This window comes from Canis lupus, chromosome 25 (genome assembly GCF_003254725.2).
Source record: "Canis lupus dingo isolate Sandy chromosome 25, ASM325472v2, whole genome shotgun sequence".
NCBI lineage: Eukaryota > Metazoa > Chordata > Mammalia > Carnivora > Canidae > Canis > Canis lupus.
The window spans coordinates 25,378,207-25,394,588 of record NC_064267.1 but is presented as its reverse complement, the minus strand read 5'-3'; the positions used below and the strand labels follow the sequence as shown (position 1 = coordinate 25,394,588).

General features: G+C 32.7%; 1 protein-coding gene and 1 long non-coding RNA gene across 6 annotated transcripts in view; one reads left to right on the top strand and one right to left on the bottom strand.

Annotated features, from left to right (window-relative positions):
* The window catches only part of ADAM29 (ADAM metallopeptidase domain 29), a 73,415-nt gene extending 67,406 nt beyond the window's left edge, over positions 1-6,009 (bottom strand). For 2 of the 3 annotated variants that reach the window (XM_025462882.3, XM_025462881.3), the window contains exon 1: positions 5,908-6,009. The gene's annotated coding sequence lies outside the window, so the exon portion shown is untranslated. The remainder of the gene's footprint in view (positions 1-5,907) is intronic. The other variant, XM_025462884.2, reaches the window with a different exon arrangement.
* Positions 6,010-6,021: 12 nt separating this feature from the next.
* On the top strand, positions 6,022-16,062 carry LOC112670119 (uncharacterized). Of its 3 annotated transcripts, none has more exons than XR_007405919.1 (5): positions 6,022-6,051; positions 7,163-7,270; positions 14,692-14,828; positions 15,012-15,035; positions 15,338-16,062. It is a non-coding gene; the product is annotated as an uncharacterized LOC112670119 (long non-coding RNA). The 3 variants fall into 3 exon arrangements; XR_007405917.1 differs by having other exon boundaries at positions 6,025-6,096; XR_007405918.1 differs by lacking the exon at positions 15,338-16,062 and adding an exon at positions 15,186-15,325 and having other exon boundaries at positions 6,025-6,096.
* The last annotated feature ends 320 nt before the right edge of the window (positions 16,063-16,382 follow it).

The window sequence follows — 16,382 nt, the reverse complement described above, 5'->3', positions numbered from 1 at the left end:
AACATCAGTATTGGGAGTGATCTTTCTGGATCTAACTAAAGCAAAGGCAACAAAAGCAAAAATAAACAAGTGGAATTAAATCAAACTAAAAAACTTTTGTACAGGTAAAGAAAACATCAACAAAAGGACACCTGTGGAATAGAAGAAAATATTTACAAATTATATATTTTACAAGGAATATATAAAATCTATAAAGAATTCATACAACTCAATAACACAAAACAAACAATCAGATCAAAATATGGGCAGAAGACCTGAATGGACATTTTTTCAAAGAAGACATATGGATGACCAACATGTACATGAAAAAAATGCTCATCATCATTAATTATCAGAGAAATGCAATGAACCCATAATGAGATACTACCTCACATCTGTTATAATGGCTTTTATCAAAATGATAAGAAATAAAGTTATTGGCAAGAATGTGGAGAAAAGGGAACCCTCATACACTGTGGGTAGGAATGTAAACTGATACAGCCACTGTAGAAAAAGATGTGGGGTTTCCTTAAAAAAAATAAAATAAATAGAATTTTCATATGATATAGCAATTCCACTTCTGAGTTTTTATCCAAAGAAAACAAAAACACTAACTCAAAAAGATATATGCAGACACCTGTTCATTATAGCATTATTTATAATAGCCAAGATATGGAAACAACCTAAATGTTCATCAATGGATGAATGGATAAAGGAAAAACAATATATATATATATATATATATATATATATATATATATAGCCATTTTCAACAACATGGATAGACCTTGACAGCATTACACTAAGTGAAATAAGTCAGACAGAGAAAGGTAAATACCATATTACCTTACTTGTATATATATAAATAATAAGTAAATACATCACTGCTACTTTTGCAGGAAAATATATGTACTCATTATATAAATAGTAGTTTCTGTAACTCTCCTTTTTGATGTCACTCTGTATATATCTTTCAGTACTCTGTGGGAAAGCACCATTTAATATTTTTATCTTCTGTTATATATAAACATGAAAAAGAGGTATTACAGTGCATAGCCATATAACACTACATAAAGTGAATGTTAAGAACCATTAATCATTTCTTTTAAAGCGGCTCCTCTGTGTTAAAAATCCTATTTAAAAATGATCTCATTATCCAATATGCATTTTTTACTCATATTTTAACCTTATTCTTCATAATTCCATTTTAAACAATGCTATAGTTTCAACTTTATGATCATCCTCATTGTGAAAAAGATGAATTTCCTTTCAGAGCATTCTCATGCATAAATCTTATCTTCATAGGAAATACTTAATTTCTGGATTTTATTCCTTTATACTACTGGAAGTTATCCAAATGTTACAGACCAATTTAATAAATTGGTTTTCAAACAAAAGTTTCATAATACAATTATTATGTATACTTCTGAAGATTAAGAAAAAATCATTTCATTTCATGTGTGTGTGGAGAGAGAGATGGAAAGACAGAAAGAGAGAAAGAGACATTGCTTTGATTTTTATGGTATTTAACACAGATATCTTTTTAAATTGACTAAATATTTTCTTGAAACATTACCAAGTATTTATGCAAATATATTCAGGTATATCAATTATAATTATATTTTACTTGTCCTTAAAATGAAAAAAAGTAACTCAAAGATACATACTCATTTTTAAACAATTCAGCCTTCTATAGAATAAGAATTGAAAACTCTTTTCTTATTCTTAATCTCATGCTTCTTCCCAGAAGTAACAATCATTAACAAGTGGGTGTATATCTTTCCATTTATTGTTCTATAGATTTATATTTTCATAATACTTGTTTTGTGTGCTTTCATATCTTTTAAAGATTAAACATTGATCCTAAATTAACACAGGGTATACAGTTAGAATATGCAACACTCATACATGGAATTTGTATTTCACTAATAATGCAGTGATATATATCTTTTATTCTTATCCCCTATGAGTATCATTAGTTTTAATATGAGAGTGAATGTTCTCCTATTACATATCTGTGATGCAAACATAATATTCAGGTGCCAATTTTTTTATGATTGAAAGGAATACTACCTATTAAATGTATACTGATATTTTCATCTATATATTTTATGAGAGCAATCTATAGATCTGCATTCTTAGGCAATCCTTGTTCCACAGCATCTCATTCAATGGTCTATTGAAACATTTTTATTTCATTATATAACACTTTTGGATACTCTGTATTTTCAAAGAACCATGCTGAGTATACATACTGTATATCCCAGGAGTTATTTTCTTGAAAACTAGCAGAGTAAAAAGAAAAAAAAAACCAAAAAACTAGCAGAGTACTTTGTAGTTTTTAGAATATTTCTTTGATGTTTTTAGGGTCACTCTTAAGTTCTAAGGATATAAACATTGATTATTGTTATTTGTAATTGCTTATTTCTGATTTGTCCAAGTTGACAAAATTCTATTGTTTTCCCCACTTTAGCTTAATACAGGAAAAAACAACGTGTTGTTGATTTTGTTGGAGTATAAAAGGGCAATAATGATTGTTTTCTATGGAAAAAATTGCTATCCTTTGTAGAGCAGTGATCCTCACTTAAGCATGCCTAACAGTCCCTTGTTACACACACAAAATTATGGGTGCTACCACATGAGATGCTAGTTTTTTCAACATTGGTTCTTTAAACACTACTCTCTACTATTATCCTTACACTGAGTAGTTACAAGAGCACTTTGGCAAATATACTCCTGGAGGAGGATCTACATTGTTGCTGAATTTCTTGCTTATGAACAAACAATTATGTCATCCTCAATAGGCAACTACTCACCTCATTGTTTCCTAATCCTAAGAGTCTACAGAACCAATATGGGAGTTTTAGCCAAAATATTCAATTTAATGATTCTTTGTTCCCCAGTATATTAATAGTAATTACAGTGAATAGTAATATTAATAGCAATATTTAAAATGCCAGATTAACTTGTAGGAAATGCAAGCACAATAGTCTTCTCCTAAAATCACATATATCCACCCTCAAAACACAACATTATATCTAAAATGACTCTATTCTGGACTACTGCTTCCTTTCCAATTAAGTGACATTCTTGGCTAAGAGTTGATGACATTGTCTTATTTCCCCTGGCTAGTCTCTGAATTATATATAGCATGTAGAATCCACTCTATTTTGGGTTCTTTTATAAAAAATGAGGAGGCCTGAGCAGAGAACAAAAATTCCAGAATTCCCTTTGAGTGATTAGGATTTGGATCCTAAGAATAAGGTCTGGTTTATATCATTCTTTAAGGTCTATTTATTTATTTGAGGGAGAATGAGAATGTGAGTGGAAGGAGAGGCAGAGGGAGAAAGAGAAAATCTCAAGCAGATCCTGTGCCAAATGAGGAGCCTGAGAGGCTCAACACAAGGCTTGACACAGGGCTCTCATGATTCTGAGATCATGATCTGAGCCAAAACCAATCTAATGTGTAACCGACTGTGCCAGCCAGGTGCCCTAGTTGATCTCATTCTTAAATTCATTTAACTCTTCTTCTGAGATTTAAAACTCATGGACCAAAATGGAAAGCAGATGGTGTCTTCAGTGACAAACCTTAATGTAGATATCCATTTAACAAGGTAACACATACCAGTCTGGTTTTTGGATAATAGCCAGTAAGCTTTTATACTGCCAACTAAATGTCAGTTATTGGGGATTATTCCATGATCTGTTTCTGATCAAAATTTCCTTATAGGTTTATCAAATAGTATTATATAGTTTTGGCACCACTCATTAATAGATAATGAAGTTTGTTTCTTCACTAATGTTGATTGAATACAGTGGCCAATTTGTCCTAAATATGTGGGTAATGACATATAAAGTTTTTTCAGGATTTCATATGAGGTCACAGGCAGCCACTCTAGGTGTAAAAGGGATTATTTCCATGTGTAATAAATACTTTTTTCTAACTCTGGAACAAAAGAACTGCATTGTATAATATTTCATAATATTCTCTTTGAGTTTCTACAGACACAATTTGTTGTTGTTTTGTTTTGTTTTGTTTTGTTCTGTTGAGAAGTAGGATTTTGGTTGGGCTTAATGTTTGGCATAATGATCAACCAGGACATTTACATTTACTTTGATATCTTTTTGAATGGGCTTCTGTCTTGAAAATAGCCAATTCATTAAAAAACATTACAACTATTAAATGCCTATAATCTGCTGACCATTCTAAATTAGGGTTCCTTCTTAGGTTAAGCACTTTAATGCTCTATAAAGCTTTCCAAAACAATAAACTATACCAAAAGCATTTCCACTATTAGCGTATATATAAAACCACTTCATTTTACTTAGCCAGGAAGCTACTGAAGTGACAACAAATTCTGTCATCTGGACATATTTTTGCCTCTGGGAAGGAGTCGTATTCTAGCGGTAAGTTGAGATCTGTTACAATGTATCCTGCCTGATGCTTTCCTGGTTTTAGTCTTAAAATATAATCAACAGACAAACATTAAACCTAGATTTCTAGGCATGTTGTAATAAACTTATTAAAGGCATTTTAAAAAGCCTATTAGATATTTAAGAAACAGTGTTTAAAGAATTACGAGTTTCCCTTCTATGGGGAAAGAGAGGCAGGATTTAAAGCTGCCAGTGGAGAGCAGTAGGGTTTTTTTTTTTGTTTTTTTTTTGTTTGTTTGTTTGTTTTTGTTTTTAAATTCATGATAGTCATAGAGAGAGGAGAGAGAGGCAGGACACAGGCAGAGGGAGAAGCGGGCTCCACGCCGGGAGCCCGACAGGGGACTCGATCCCGGGTCTCCAGGATCGCGCCCTGGGCCAAAGGCAGGCGCCAAACCGCTGAGCCACCCAGGGATCCCCCAATAGTTTTTAAAAGCTGAGGATCTCAGTGCCATAGCCACAAGGAATTAAATTCTATCAATAACCTAATGAGCTGGGAAGAGGACCTCAAGCTCCAGAAGAGAACTACAAAGTGGCTAATGCCTTGATTTCAGTTTACAAAGCACTGAGCAAAGGGCTCATATAAGCCTTCTCTGGACTCCTAACCCCTGGACATTGTGACATAATAGGTGTAGGTTATTTTAAGCACCTAAATTTGTGCTTTGTTGTTCAGCAATAGGAAATTAATACCTTTGGAACTCATAGCTTTCCAGTGAGACTTAGGAATCATCTGTGTGATCTCTTACTTACTAATCTGGGAAATTTATGAAGTGTTACACGTTTTTAGGAGTGAAAAATATCCCTCCTTGGGATAAATTATGTTCCAAAAAAATAAACTTTAACAAAATTTTTACTTCTTTCAGAAAGTGCATAGCCTATTAGAGATAAGACATAAAGTAAATAGAATTACTTTCAGAGCTCAGTTGCATTTTAGAGTACTGTAAAAGATGATCGACATGTGAAATAAAAAAAAAAAATAGGACGGTTTAGGAATCCTTGTTGAGGACTTTGATTTTCCCAGGAGGAAGCAATGAAATGACTCTTTGGATAAAAAAAGATGCTAAAAGAACAGAAAACAGATCTATAGTTATGAAATATGCAGCTTTGTGGTGCACAAAGATAAAAGAATACTCGGATTTGCTACTACAGGTAAGTAGGGAATGATTATTATATGTATGCTGCTAAGATTCTGAACAAATCTATATCCCTACTATTTGGATATTTTTTTAACCTAGAGAAAAGAATCATTATAAGGAAGAGTACAAGGGTTAAGGGCTCATTTTTCTATTAGATTTTCATCTTCTTGATTTTGGTACCCTTTGGTTCTGGTTTTAGAGAATATAAGGTGAATCTTGCTAGATGTTTGGAGGGACTGATAGATTGAGTCCAAATTATATTGGAAAATTAGTATCACTTATGCTCAGAAGTATGATTACTTCTTAGATCTTTGACTTCTATTAAGAATACAGGTAAATCATTGTTTAAATTATCTATGACCTGATTATGAGTCCTCAGGAATGTCCAGGAATGGGCCATCAGGAGAGCATCTGTTTTATAGTAAATCCCCCACACTACACCATTTAGTTAGTGGATGTGATGTCACAAAGGAGGAAAGAATGTTTCTCAACTAAAAGTCTGACGGTAACAGTTGGGCTGGGCATATAAACTGTTTGATGGTTATTGAAGGTACTTGGCCCATGATAGTTGTTGGCTCCCAGGGAGAGGTTAAATAAGAGTGTTAGAATATATGAGAGATGTCATAAGGCATATCGATCAAACCCTGCAAGATTATCATTTAATATTTAGAGAAAATGGATCTTATTATATAAAAGGAAATGTCACTTGATTCCATCTTGGATAAATTTCATTAATTGCCCCACTTTATTTTTTTCTCTGTTGTTTTTTAGCTAAGAGAGTGCAATTATTTATCTAATACTCTTTCTGTTCAAAGTATGTAAAAGTGAGGAATTAAGAAAGAGTCTATAAGAAAGATCTTCTAAAGAAAATCTTTTGCCTTTGCTAAGTAGGATTTAATGTTTCTCTGTCAGGTCTAGCTTTACTCTTTTTCTATATGAAATTTCACTTTATCCTCCACTCTGGGGCTCACTGGAACAGATCTTTTCCTTACATCTTTCCCAAATAAATTCTACTTTTATTTTTACTCACATCTTCTCAGTGTGGTGGTCAGGAGCTAGAGAGATGAGGGTTTTTCTTTGCAGTTCAGGCTAAGCTGCAATCCTAGTAAGGTACTATAAACATGTCCTAGATATGATGCCTTTACAAATAGCCCTTCCCCTCCTCCAGAGGTCATGTTGGGCTGAGTATGCATTCCACCCTCCCTGGGGGGATTTTTCCCCCTTCTTTTTCTCTCACAACTACAGTAGGTTCTCATCTGTACTGTCAGGCAACAGATTTTGATGATTTTGCATATTAGGGCTCTGTTTCCATAAGGAGATAGAGATGATGAGACAGGGCAGATGTTAGCTAAGACATTGCTTCACTCTCCAGATCGCATCATCAGGAAGTTTTCTTAAGAAAAAAGAAAAAAAGATATATGTATCTCCAGTCTTCTCTGTAAACATTTGTGGGGTTCATGGAGGAAAAACCTGTAAAAGAACAATGATGTGAACATCATTGGTCCCATGTGATGCATTCAGCTTTCATGCTTGTGCATTCAGACATTAGCAATCGGTTAAAATCTTCTAATTGATTCTTATTTTTTTAAAAAAGATTTTATTTATTTATTGTACAGAGAGAAAGAGAGAGAGTAGACATAGAGGGAGAAGCTGACTCCCCATGGAGCAGGGAGCCCAACGCAGGGATCAATCCCAGGACCCGGATATCATGACCTGATCCAAAGGTAGACACTAACCACTGAGAAACCCAGGTGCCCCTACTTGATTCTTCTCACCAGCTTATTCGCCATTCAATATTTTGTCTCAAGTAAGCAAATTCCTGGGTCTTGTTTCTCCCTGAGAGTGCTTCTCACATTCCTGATTTTATGTTAATATTTTCCCATTGCAATTTTCATGATCTAATTAGAAAATCACAAACTTGCAGTTTTTCAAGTTTGTTTTTTCTTATTGTAAAGTAGGAGGGAACACAAATTCTCCACATCTCTGAAATAACATCAGAACCCAGTAGCTGTTTTTTAATGCAATTTTCCTACCATTTTGTTGAAGTAAATCTAAAGTGTTTTCCAATACTGTGTCTGAAACAAAGCCACTTTTTCTGGGAAGTCCGTTGATCACTAGCTGCGTAAAATAGTTGGGAGATTATAATAAATAACAGAATAAATTAGAAAATAATGTTAAATGCTAAGTTCCTATTTCCATTTTTGCATGATTGTTGTAATCAATTTTTGAGAACAGAATACTTATAAGTCAAAACAATAACTCATGTGTTTTTTATTACATGACTCAATACTAAATTCAAAAGCAATGAATTTGTTTAGATGGAACTTGCAATAATAATTTTATACTTTAATTCTATATTCCATAGTTGGTAGTAATTTGTCAACAATGATCCTATATATGAGAATATCAAGCCGTACAATAAATCAACTTTTAAAATTAATAGCAATGTGAAACTAATAGTTTAACCAAAATCCTAACCTCAATAATATGTATTCATATCAGAGAGGAAAATGTAATTTCAGGTTTAAATTATTGGCAAGGCACTGAAAGATATTCCCACTGATCCCACCAGTGAATTACATTTATATATATCTGTATCCATATATAAATATCTATAGGCCTATAAGTCAAACTCTGGTTTATTTTGGGGGGAGGTTATTCTCAGGTTAAACACACAGTAATCCAAATAAGTTTGCATTTCCTTTTTCTTAAATAATTCAAAGTGTAACGCACCTGGGTGTCTCAGTTGGTAAAGTATTTGACTCTTGAACTCAGATCAGATCTTGATCTCACAGTGGTGACTTCAAACTCTTACTAAAAAAAAAAAAAAAATTCAAAGTATAGGAAGCAGTCCTCAAAGGAACTAAATTCTGTCATTTTACTTCTCGTACTTGACCAGTACACAAGCTTCTATAAAAAGTCAAAGGGAAAAAATAAATAAATAAATAAATAAATCGTCAAAGGGAAACAGAAATGGAGTGTGTATCACACATGTCTGTGATCATCTTTCTTAAATTATCAAATCATGTCCATCAGTCCGATGTCTGTTTTGTGAGGCCAGGGAATGTGTAAGAGGCCAAATATCATTTTAGTTAATCCTGTTATGATATTAAATGATATGGGTTATAAAAAAACCCTCTTGGTTATAGCATATAGCCTGGAGTAATACTGAGTATAGTAAGAAGTACAGTTTATTTAAATGCATATGTTGTGCTACAAACTTAATTGAAATGAATCCTGTTTAAATTCCAGATGAGCGGGGCACCTAGGTGGCTCAGTCAGTTAAGTGTCTACCATTGGCTGAGGTCATGATTCCGGGGTCCTGGGATCAAGTTCCACATCAGACTCCCTGCTCAGTGAGGAGCTTGCTCCTTCCTCTCTCTCTTCCATTCCCCCTGCTTGTGCTCTCTTACTCTGTTTCGCTCAGTCAAATAAATAAGTAAATGAATAAATAAATACATTCTAGATGAAATGTACTATGTTAAAAATTCACAATTGTCTACCCTACAGAAAGACAACACTTCAATTAATCCATTAGTGCCCAGTTATCATTAACCTAACAAATAGAAAAAAAAAAAAAAACACAAAAGCCTATTCTCTCTCTTCCTGTTACTGAAAGTCATCCTAAATATTGAAAATATTCAAATCTCTCAAAAAAAATAAAAGCAAAAATGTCCAGAATCATCACAAGCAGAATGACAAGGCCTACAATGAACTGTACATCTCTCATTTGAAAGCAATTCCAACAATTAATTTCCATGATCCAGTTTTGCATTCTATCTCTTTTTTTTTTTTTTTAAAGATTTTATTTATTCATGAGAGACACAGAGAGAGAGGCAGAGACACAGGCAGAGGGCGAAGCAAGCTCCCCACTAGGAGCCTGATGTGGGACTCGATCCAGGGACTCCAGGATCACGCCCGGAGCTGAAGGCAGATGCTCAACCTCTGAGCCACCCAGGTGTCCCTGATTCTATTTATTTCTGTCTCTTCCTCCAAATTGATTTGTACCAGCTAATTCATAAATTTATTATTTAGCAGGGTCATTTCTCATAATTCAAATTGGATCTCATTTTACAGAAAAATAGGATTGACAGCAACAATTAATATTCAGATTTTTTACTTTTGTGATCATATATTTTGAAATAGCAAAAATATTTTGGTTCTTATAATAGAGGGCTCAACAAGTATTTCATGAACATAGGTAATTAATGGAAATTGTGCTACCATGGAAACTGTAGTAATCATCATTATAGGAATACTTTTCATCCATAGTGATGAGACAAAATTATAAAAGTTAAAGATTTTTATAGTGAAGTTGAATAATTATAAATTTATAATATGAAAGAGTAGCATTTATTGATCCTTTATAGTCTATTTTTAAATTTGCTTACCTTTAATTTACTTATCATAGTTTTTCAATAGTTTGTGAAGTAGTGCAAAGTTGTAACTTATGTCATCTAGAATAATTTTAATGAGTAAACAAAAATAAACTATTGAGTTATAAAATAAGTTTACAAAATATGTAGAGAAATGTAAAACATGTAAGGTTTATTATTTTATTTCTGTCACCATCTGTAATTATTTACAAAGTCCAATTCAAATGAATTCTATGTTATAGGTATGCTTTCTAATCTATAGGAATTTTCAATGAAGAATCATTTCTTAAACATACTTTGAATAAACTGAGTTTTATCATATGTCAGGAAAGTACAGCCTTATTATTAACTTAAAGCATTTATTTTAAATTAAGTTTTGAAAGTCATATAATTTCTCTAAATAAGTATCCCATTATTTCAATTACTTATTGAAATAACAAAAGTTATTTCAATATTTGCTTATTAATATTGTGGTAACATGGCATCATATAAATATACATTATTCTCTAAAAACAATGCCTCTCAAATAACCAGGAATAATTGTCACTTCAGGAATGGTATGATTTCCTAAACAATACCGTTTTTTTTTTTTTATTTGAAAAGCATATTTGCAATATTATTGGTAACTAAAAGAGGCAAAAGTGGCTGTAGGTATGTGGAACAGGACAGTGAATGAAATGAATAAAATACTTATAGAGATAACAAAGTTGTGGAAAGTAAATGAATAAAAAGATCATTTAAGAAATGCTATAAAAATAATACACTTAATTTCATATTTGATATAAAATGTTCTGGAACTGAGTAGTTGTGCTAGTTAAAATTGAGAGCCCAATAAAGGGGACTATTACATTTGAGCCAATACCTGAATACAAAAGAGCAATCTGTAATGCAAAGATCTTCGTGAAGAACTTTTTGCCTAAGAGGAAAGTACTATGCACTATGTTGAAAGTAATTCTGAAAACAGGAGAAAAGATCGTTTTGACTAGAGTATAGTAAACAAGAAAACGTTTACAAAGTAAGCCTTGAAATAAGCAGAGGCCAGGTTTGGTAGCAACTGGGAGGCAGGCCTGGGTAAAAGGAATTAATTTTATTGTAAGGAACGCTGGAGGTTTTATGCAGTTTCTTTTAGGAAGGAGTGTGAAATTATTTCATTTATATTTTTAGATGTTCTATCATTTTTCTGAAAGATTTTCTCCTCACTCTGCCATTACTCATTACTCTGGAAAGACTAGATAACTTTTGTTACATGAGAGTAGGCAGACCAGTTAAAAGGCTATTACAATGTTCTAAATGAGAAATAATGGTAGATCATGTGGTATTTGTAAAGATAGTGAAGAGTGAGGGAATTTGAAGTATACTGAAAGTAAAATTACTGAATTTGCTGATGGGTCTTATGTTGGGATCAAGATAAAGAGAATCAGAAATGTCCCTTAAGTTTTGAAGTATATGGCCACGCCATTGTCTGAGAAGTAAAGATCTGGAGGAGAAACAATTGGCGGGGATGAAGAAGGTAGTTAAGAGTTGCATTTCTGGGGCAGCCAGGGTGGCTCAGGAGTTTAGCGCCACCTTCAGCCCAGGTCGTGATCCTGGAGACCCGGGATTGAGTCCCATGTCTGGCTCCTTGCATGGAGCCTGCTTCTCCCTCTGCCTGTGTGTGTGTGTGTGTGTGTGTGTGTGTGTGTGTTTCTCATGAATAAATAAATACAATCTTTAAAAAAGGAAGAGTTGCATTTTGGGCCTTAATTTTTTTTTTTAATACTCAAAATATATCTAGGAGGATCTGTCAAGGACTCAGCCAAAATACGATTTCAGAGCTCCCTTGAGATATCAGACCTGAAAATACAAATTTGAAAGTCTTGGTCAAGAGGACTAGATGACATCACACAAAAACTATGTGGTTAGTGAGATAGGTGTCTTATTAGGAATCCTGAGGAATTCCAACACAAAGAGTTCAAATAGAGGACAAAAACCTAGGAAGAGACAGAGAAGGAGCAACAGTGGTTAGAAGGGGAATCAGCTAAGTCTTGTATCTCTAGAGTCAATGCTGTCTCAAGAGGAGATATCTGAGGACTAGGACTATATTTTCTGAGAAGTTGAGTAATATAAAAAGACAATGCTGTATCCACTGTACCAGAATGACAGGAATTTAAATCAGTCAAAGGGTTGCAAACAGACTAGAAGTGAAAGAAGTAGAAAGAAAAAGTATTCGACTCTATATGCTTGATGAGTTTCTCAACTTTTTATTATATCTATTTTTAGATTTTTTTAAATAAACCAGAAATAAATAAGCAAATAAATAAATAAATGTCTGTTTGTTGGTCTATTCTTATTCTAATAGGTTCCACAGCTCCTTTTCTCTATCCTGTTTTTTCCTCCCAGTGTCATTATATGTACTTATGGTCTGTTATTGGAGTTTCATATATAATTCCAGGTTGGGGCTTGGTGCTTTGTACCAAAATGTGGTTAAATTCTTTTGATTCAGAAGCAATTTTTATGCCATTTTTTAATGACTCACTCTGGCCAGAATCTCTGACAATAATGTACAATCACATTTACATCTTCTGTAGGGTCACATTGTATTGCTTAGACTCCCTCTATCAATATAGGATATTAGAAAAATTATTTTTTATCTAAATGCAGTTTTTTTGAAGTTATTGAAATTCATCTGCCACTTTGTGGCCCACTCACACTCTCTTCCTGTGATATTTCCCATTGAATTGACATTTTGCTGCAGAAGAAGCCTTAATGTTGAGTGAAAAGTTTTAGAGAGTACTACCAATAAACACTTTGTAGACACTTGAGTCTATTCCTTTGTTGATTTCTAGCAAGGAAGTAGTTGTCTTTTAACTAACCAGAAAAGTTCTGTTAAATCCTCTTTGACAAAGTTAAAGATATGGGAGAAAGAGTGATAGAAACTCTGAACATTCAAACTGTGTGATTTGTTCCAGTTTACACAGTGGGGAAAAAAATGAACTTATGGTTTGTAACATCAATGTGTTTTTGAAAACATCAATTATGATAATATTTTATAATCTCCAAGAAACAATCCTTAACAATTCACTTTTTTATCTCTAAGAGCTCTTTTATTGCTGCCTGTTAACTTCTTTTTTTCTTTTTTCTGAGGGGTTCTCCTTTTGCTTCATTATCACCTCTTGGTTACTTAGAGCCAAGGCCCAGTGTGATAGTCTTAACATGGCTAAGTGACATTTCTAGCTACTTCTTAATTTTCCTAAAAGAATCCCAAACATTTTATGACTTAAACAAATTTAAAGATTAGTTTGTTTGTTTCCCAGAAACATTCTAACCAATACTTGTAATTAAAGCTTCTAGAAATAATAAGGCCAAAAGAAAGCTGTATATGAAAGTAGGGAAGGAAAATAAAATGTGTTTTTTGAATAAACAGTATAAAGTATATATTTTAAGAGAAAAAGACTAATTTTGTCCTAATGTAGAATGACTGTTGTTTGTTTTCAGAATGTGAAAGAGGAAAAATATAATATAAACAATTATTTTAAAAGTTGTAGGTCTAGAGAAAAGGAATTTTGGAAAGAGAATTTCATATATGGTCAAGCTGACTAGATTGAAATGGACTATTTAAGTTTTTAAATAATGAGTCAATATTGTGAGTACACTGGTGTAAAATGAGAATTTCATTTCTTCCAGTTAAAAGAACAAAGTTTTCTTAAGCTATTTTAATGTGCTTTTGATAGACATAAAAAGTTTTTTTTTCTTTTTTACCTTTTGGGTAATTTTTTTGGAGAGCAAAGATTTTAAATCTTATCAAATAATTTCCTATGCTTCATGTTGTCTTTATCAGATCTTTGATTACTTAGAAAACTGAAATTTCTCAATATTAAAAGAGCTAAGTTTTGTTCATAATTATCTAGTCTTATATTTGCTTTTAAAAACTTCTGTGGTCACTGTGGTTAAATAGATTTTGTATTATTTCATAATGATCTGTGGTTCAAGTTAGTCAAATGTTCAAAACTTTTGATGTTTTTGACAACTACCTAAAATCAATTTCTAGGGATCCCTGGGTGGCTCAGTGGTTTAGTGCCTGCCTTTGGCCCGGGGCATGATCCTGGAGTCCCGGGGATTAAGTCCCACATCAGGCTCCCTGCATGGAGCCTGCTTCTCCCTCTGCCTGTGTCTCTGCCTCTCTCTCTCTCTTTCTGTGTCTCTCATGAATAAATAAATAAAATATTTTTTAAAAAGTAAAAAAATAAAAAAAAAATTAATTTCTAAATGGGGGTCTTTTTAACTTCAAACTAACCTTGAGATATCCCAGATGATCCCTGGAAAATTACAGAGAATTTCTCTGTCACACTGTAAAAGAGGATGTTAAAATTAATTAGATTTATTTAATATATTAAATTACATGGGAAGCATTGTCAGAAGCAATGATAAACTCTAAGTTGTATGTGTATGCATATACATTCCTAACATAGGTATTGTAGAAATTATTTGAAATTCATAGATTTGTCAATACTCTCAGTCTATTATAAATATGTTACAGAAAAAGTGGCATTTCCTTTTTTTTTTTTTTTTTAGATTTTATTTATTTATTCATGAGAGACACAGAGAGGCAGAGACAGAAGTAGGCTCATGCAGAGAGCCCTATGTGGGACTCCATCTAAGGACCCCAGGATCACAACCCAAGCTAAAGGCAGATGCTCAAGTGCTGAGCCACCCAGGCGTCTCAATGGCATTTCCTTATTAAATAAATTATCATTAGATCTTTAATCATGGCCATTTTTTTTTTTTTTTAGTTTTCTCATCATTTGCAGCAGTTTGACCCTGACACTTTTGCAAAAGTGCTTCATCTCTAAAGAGATTTATGGAAAAGACTGACAAGTACTCTAGAATATAGTTTTCTGATAACTATCAGATCATACCACTGATATAGGTAAGAAACTTGATAACAAGTGAAAAAACTGAATTCAAGCAGAATAAGAAATAATAACATGAGTCTGAAAAAACTGATAGGCATGATTATAAATTTTCTTACAACTTTTTCTTTGAAACATTGCTAGTGCCTAATGTGTTATTTTCCTGGATTTAAGAAAATATTTTTTTCTTTTTTCTTAAGCTATCTATGACTTACAGCAATTTGGTAAGTATACCTTTGTAAATAGAATTGAAATATTTACTTTTTCTCTCTACCTCATCCTTCTAGAATTTGGGAACTTACTGAGTTGCCTTATTTTTTTGGTAATGTTATTATTTGCATAAGTTCAATAAGAATTTGTTCTCCTTATAACAGGACACAATTGGAAACCAAAGCTTTAAATGGAATGTCATACTTGGGAATATGCATAAAATCAGATAAAACAACACAGTTAAAGAAAAATAAGGATGACTTCATGGAGCCAATAAAGTTTCTTGTTAAAAAAGAGCCTTGTATCTTGCCTACAGGGTTCCTGGCAGCCTCATCAGCTGAGTAAGGAAAGTTATTACTCAGGATATCTTGAAGACCTCAAGATGAAAGGAATTAAAACTATATAGGTACAACAAGTGAAGCCTGATGGCAAGTCTCTGATGTGGCTTCTTAGTCTGCAGAGGCTTTAAAAGTCCAATCTAATATCATGTGAAAAGTTCCAGCAAAACAGATTTAAAAAGAGCCTATGTGGTCAGTCACTATTCTTGCTGCACTTATATAAATGATCAGTCCATGTTTAAAGAGAACAGACTTGTTTTTTTGTTTTTGTTTTTTTTTTTTTTTTGTAAAGAAATTAGTTTTACTATAATTATATTTGCTAGAAATGAGATCTGGATGCCAATCCTATCAGTTTTCTCAATTATCTGACCATGAGTCTAGAAACAACACTTCTAATTTTCTCCCATTCTTCTGATTTGGAATCTTTAAGTACAAAGACTGTTTTTGAACCTTCTTGGAAGAGGCCATCCTTCTCACTACCCAGATAGCTGTCAAATTTCAGGGACTCGAACCTTGGATCTACCTCTCCCAATCTGATCTACTGCTCCCAAAAAATATTTTATAAATTACAGTATTCACATTTCTGAAGCTTATTCAGCATTTAATTGAATACTTATTAGTGTTTAAAGTTACCCTAAGGCTTTTACCAAACACTAGTTAACTCTCAGTATATTTTTTGGAAGTGGATTCCATAGGAATTTATAATAAGAAATCATTCAAATATCAAAATACAAAATAGCTGTTAATAAAAAAACGTAATGCCCTTTACCTGTACTTTTATATTATTTATTTTTATTCATGTATATATACATGTATGTATATATATTGTATATATTGTATCTACATATATATGTATAGTGTGTTTGTATATATATATATATACACATATATACATACACACACAAAAAAGAGAAATGTACCTTAATGAAATGATAAACGATTTTTAGTTACAAGATGACCAATTCAGTCTTATTGCTAAATTTGTAGGTTTTTAGCCTAACATCTTGTACCACAAAATATTTT